The following is a 6,044-nucleotide window of genomic DNA, read 5'->3' on the forward strand; positions in this document are numbered from 1 at the left end:
TGGGCAAGGCGGAGGCGGAGGCGGCGGCGAGGCGGCGTCCGGCCTGGATGACCTGGACGGCGGGGAGGGTGGGCGGCGGACTCCGGGCTGATACTGTGGGCGACGGGGGAGGTGGGGGAGGCGGCGGCCGGAGGGATGCCGGGGAGCGGGGCCGGCGGCGCGTCCGGGAACCCTAGGTAGCGAGAGGAGTCGTGGGGGAGAGAGGGGGGAGAACGAGCGGGCCGAACTCGGTTCGCTCGTCGGCTGGTTTTTTCTTCTCCCTTTTCTTGTCTTCTGTTTTCTTTTTTCTTTTCTCTTTCTTTGGAATTTTTTTTAATACAGTACAGACGCAAGCGCTCATATACCCGCACATAAACTCATCCCTATGAACGCACACACGCATACCCTATCCCCTATGAGCGAATAAATGCGAGCACCGGAATTTAAACTCTGATGGGCTGGGGATACCACAGTCCCTCTAACCATCCAACCACAGGTTGGTTCGCTTCGAATCTTTCTTTTGATATAAATATGGCCATTCTGTTTTCGGAGAATATTGTATTTATAAGAGTTGTTCTTATTTTGTACTATCTCAATTTTTCCTTTTTGTATTTTTCATGTTTTTAGTCTTTTCTCTTTCCGTCCTTATTTTTTGTTCATCTCGCAACAAAGGAGTTAGATGATCGTTCAAGCATAGCTTCGCGCGCAGAAATCCAATTTGGCTCCCCCGGAGCACGTGCTCCTGCATGGGGAAAATAACTTTTGAAATGTCAAAAAAATCCAACGGATTTTTTATGTATTCATAGTCACATCCAGATGCTAGGCAAAAAGGTTAAACATTTTGGCTTGTGAAAAAAACAAATTGAACACCAAATGTCATCCCAAATTTGTTTTTTTTTTACCGGCCAAACACTACTGCCCTGATTCGCATGAAAATTATCAAGCATGCTTGAAAACATTTGACCACTTTTTTGCGGTATTGTTCATCCAGGAGCCAAAACGCCCATCCTGCTTCACTCGTCTCTATAGGTTGCTCTTTAGCGAGCTACATGTAGAGCATCTTCAACCCGAGCCCCCACTTCCTCTCTATACATCCATGCGGATAATCCAGACAAAGCTTGGACAGGATAAAGAAGAAAAACGACATTCAATCAGACATTTCTCTAAACTCAGCTCATATGTCTGGGTTGTCTTGCACCCTCACACTCAACCCATATCTGTGGGTATGTAGAGGTGTCCGGACAGGCTCAGACACGTCCGCCACGTCAACCTAGACACCACCTAGCCCCACATGTCAGCCACACCACCTCTTTCTATCTGTCTATCTCTTCCCCCGCTCACTTGTCATTGTATCCTCTCCCCCACCCAGGTTGCGCCTACCGGTCTCCCTATCTCTTTCCCCACGTGCATGTTGTCATGCCTATATATCACTTGACTGCATGGCAACGCTACACATGTGCACACGTCTGCGACGCTGGGAGCTGTTGTCAACGAGAGAGTTGTGTGCATGTGTTGTAGCAATGTTTCGGTTCGCGGTGTGTTGGGCGCAGCTGATGTGTCAGGATTCTGTGGCCGTTTACGTGTGCATGTAGCATGCTTTGGCCAGCGTGCATTCTTGGCACTCTTGTCGTGTGCTACCATGTGTGCTTGGCGCTCGTGTGGTGCGCGCGCGTACGGATAGGTGTGGGTCGTTGTCGGCTTGTAGCACGTGTAATTTTGTGTTGTGGAGTGCGTGCAGGTGGTCATTGTGGATGTAGATGTTCTTAGCAAGCTACATGTAGCGCTCGCCTCCAATCATGTTGTATGGGCTAGCTTTCATTCTAGCTTGCAGTCTTTTCTCCTCTTCCTTTTTTTCACTTGGTAGATATATTCCACAATGTTGTATATGTAGAGAGAGAAAATTACTTTACTTGGTTTTCCATAATGTTTATTTGTCATTAATTAAATCATGAAACAGAAAGAGTTTCTTCGCGCAGTTGAAATGTTTGTATAATTTACAAAATGTTCACATGTTTTTAAATATGTCCAAAAATGAAAAATTTTGTTCACGCATTTGTAAAAAAATGTCTGTACCATTCAAAAAATGGTGAAATTTAAAAACTATACCGGCGTTTAAAAAATTTCATGATTTTTAAATGTTCATGAAATGTAAAATTGCTCGCTCAAATTTTTTAAACCTATGTATCATTCAAAAATAAAATCATATGGCATTTCAAATGTTCATAACATATGAAAAGTTCACTCATTTCATATTTGAGAAAGTGTCAACGTGTTATAAGATGGAAAAATGGAAGGGGAAATGAAAAACTAAACATGAAAGGGAAAAAATGTACAGATAAAAAAGAGAAAAAAAATAGCAAAACAAAAAATGACACATGAAAATAAAAAATAGACAGAAAACCAAAAACCAATAAGAACATAGAAAAAGCAGAAGAACAAAACCTCCGGTTCCTAAAACCACTCCCACGCTCTACCATAGAAGGTTTCTAAAACCGCTTGTTGGGCCGGACGAGTCACCCAAGCGTTGTAGGCGAGTGATCCATCCATCTCGCAATAAAGCGAGATATAGCAATTGTGCATAGTTTCTCAAGGTTAGTGCTCGTGTGGAATAGCAGCCCACTAGGCTTGATGTCGCCCAACCGGGTGAGAAGAGAAATGGAATCGTGTCCTTAAGTATGTTTTGATATTGATGGCAATGGCATTTCCTATTTGGCGCCACAGGCGCCAGTTAACGTGCATTTTTGTTAACTGGCGCCTCTGGCGTTCGTAAATGGGCCGGCCCATTAGGCGCCGGTACATTTTCTTTTTTGAAAATTCTATGAACTTTTCTGAATATTGTTGAACTTTTGGAAAATTTCAACAGTTTTTTTCAGATTGATGAACTTTTTTTAATATCAATGAACTTTTTTTAAATTTGATGAACATCTTTTTGAAAATGGATGGATTTTTTAAGATTTATGAACTATTTTTTCAGTTCAATGACCTTTTTCTAAAAATACATAAACTTTTTTTCAATTTCTATGAACTTTTTCCAAATTTTACGTATTTTTTAAAAAATTAATGAAATTTTTACTAATTGGATGAACTTTTTTCAATTTGAATGATTTTTTTTTCAAATTGATGAACCTTTTTTAAAGATATGATTTTTTTCAAATGGATGAACCTTTTTATTTAAATATGTAAACCTTTTTTTATTTCATAATTGTATTCTCATAACAAAAGAAATAAAAAAACTAGGGCAACACGCTAGTGGGTCGACCCATGGTAGCGGCGCTGCAGGCGCCAGATCATTAACGGGCGCCTGCAGTGCTGCATAGGACCTCCCAATGGCATATGCTTACATGAGACTAATTTATACACTAGTAGAAAAATGGCCTAATGTTCAGCTCATTAGTCTCGGTTTGTAAATGAACCGGCACTAATGTGACCATTGGTGCCGATTCCAACGGCTAGGCGGGCGGTGCTCATTAGTCCCGGTTCGTGGCGAACCTCTAGTTCCGGCCATGAACCGGGACTAAAGAGGTGGTGGCAGGCTGGTGTCAGGCTGTGGCCTCACCAACACCTTTAGTCCCGGTTCGTGGCACGAACCGGGACTATAGATGCACCTTTAGTCCCGGTTTGTATAACCAACCGGGACTAAAGATCATCCTATATAAACTCTTCGTCGAGCCCGAGCTCTCCGTTCTTCCTCTTTCCTCTCCTCTTTGTTTTCTTCCTCTCCTCAAGCTCATCCTCCATTTTTGACAAAATTTGTCAAGATTTGAAGGCACCCCATCCATCCAAGTGATCACAAAGGTTCGCAACTTTATCCTTTCATCTCTTATTGCTAGATTAGCTCTTGCAATGCTCTATAAGTATAGTGATTTGTGGATTTTAGTTTGGAAGGAATTATCACTACTAGAAATCCCCATATTTCCGACGGTGAAATCTAATAGCCGACGGGTCGTCGACCATTACAGTAATAACCGACGGTGGTGGTAATATCCGACGGTTAACATCAACTCACAAGTATAACTAGATATAACCGACGGTATAGTAAAATACTCGATGGTGAAATTCCAACTCTCGGCCATCCAATGTAATGCCCGACTGTTCTTACTAATACCTGATGGTTTTGGCTACACCGATGGGGATTACATTTAATACCCGACGGTGAAATGTAATAACCGATGGTCCAAGCAAAACTCTCGGCCATCCAGTGTAATGCCCGACGGTACTTACTAATACCTGACGGTTTTGGCTACACCGATGGGATCACATTTTATACCTGACGGTGAAATGTAATAACCGACGGTCCATGTAAAACTCTCGGTCATTAGTGGAGATGGCCGACGGGACATTTGCTAATATCGTACATATATGAGAAAATACATGACGGGCAAAAGCAATAACAAACAATTGACGTTGACTCTCGGTCATTTTGCGTTTCAATGGATGGGGATAAACACATGCAACGACTGGTGATTTTATCTAGATTATTGTAGTGTAAATAATTGTCTGACGATTAGATTGTAACACATGCATGCCTGGTGGTTGTAAATGAGTTAAACCATGGGCTAATGTGCTGAGGAAATGTTGCATTTTCCATATACATCCGGAGACTGGATATATGATCTTTCTAAGGACGATGATGTATGTGTTTTTCAAGATTTCGAGGGAGACAGACTTGTACGTCTAGGCCTACAAGAGAAGATGATCTTTGTAGCATGTATATCTGATTTCTTGTCCTAGTTCATGATGGATGTACATCAATTTGATCGTGGAGAGGATAATTGTTTTTCTTAATTCATTAATTTATATGAAAGAGGAAATTGCAACTAAGTGCAATAATGTTTTGCTTTATAGTACACACACAATAAACATGAAAAATCTGTTTCACATGAATCCTTGTCCATGTCGATGAAGGGTGGACTCAACCAAACAAGTTGACAATAGAGAGTTAGCATCAACAACGAATATGTAGTAAAATGAGATATGGGCCCTGTTGATAATGGAACCTAGGAAACACTGACCGAGACTATTGGTGGTAGATAATTCATTAAACATACATATTCCTAATTCATTAATGATATGTAAAAGATAGATAATCTATCATTCATATTAATGTTTTTCAAGAATAAAAGTATGTTTGGCATATCCATGTCCCTGCCACGGAAGGTAGACTCAAACAAGTAAAAGCCGACAATGGAGATGCGCTTATTCGTGTGAGTGACGGTACCTCTTATTACTAGGTACGTCGATAAGAGAGGGAGTTGTGTGTGCTCGATCAGAACAAAAATAAGTAAAGGTCAAGTACAGTTTGTTAAAACATAACAATAGAAATATGAATGATTTTTTTGGAAAAATGATCCAAAAGAATACAATTATGGTTTAAAAAATTGCATGGCTGAGTTTTTCTTCAACAAATGTTCTGCAATTAAAACGAAATTGCCAAATTTCGGCCATTCAAATTTTTTGGCAAAATCTTGGACGAAACTGTAAACCAAAAAATGAATTTTGAAGAAATAGGACCGAAATTCGGCTGAATTTTGAAAAAAAATATTAAAATTAAGTAGAGGAAAAAGATAGCAGCCCAACGGTAGTGTACCCTGCAGGTGGAGCGCTTTAGCCGCCTGAAAAGCTCATCTGCGTGTGTTGTGCCCTGTGCGCGGTGCACACAGAAAGACTGAGAGGAAATGAGAAGTGTAGGGTTAGGGCCTTTATTTTCGTGGTTATTTCTCAACCGAACCATAATGGGGACCTTCCAGATGTTGGATCGGACCACAAAAATTTCAAATCGGGGCAAAAAGTTTGACTGATTGGGACATATTCCGGGCCAAGATGGACGAAATTCGGCCGAAATTTGATTTCTTTTGGCCAAAAATCAAAACTCTGTTCCTTTTTTTCGCGGGGGAACTCTAGTCCTTGACGGCCGAGCAATCAGGAGACAAGGTAATTTTGTTTGGGTTTAAATCATTATAGTGAAATATATTCAATGTGTACGAGAAGAAATTAAATTCACGCGTGTCGTTAACATGCACGGGTGAAAGTTTCAACTCACATGGCGCGAAGCGAAAAAAAAGAGA

Source organism: Triticum dicoccoides, chromosome 4B, assembly GCF_002162155.2.
Source record: "Triticum dicoccoides isolate Atlit2015 ecotype Zavitan chromosome 4B, WEW_v2.0, whole genome shotgun sequence".
NCBI classification, from domain to species: Eukaryota; Viridiplantae; Streptophyta; class Magnoliopsida; order Poales; family Poaceae; genus Triticum; species Triticum dicoccoides.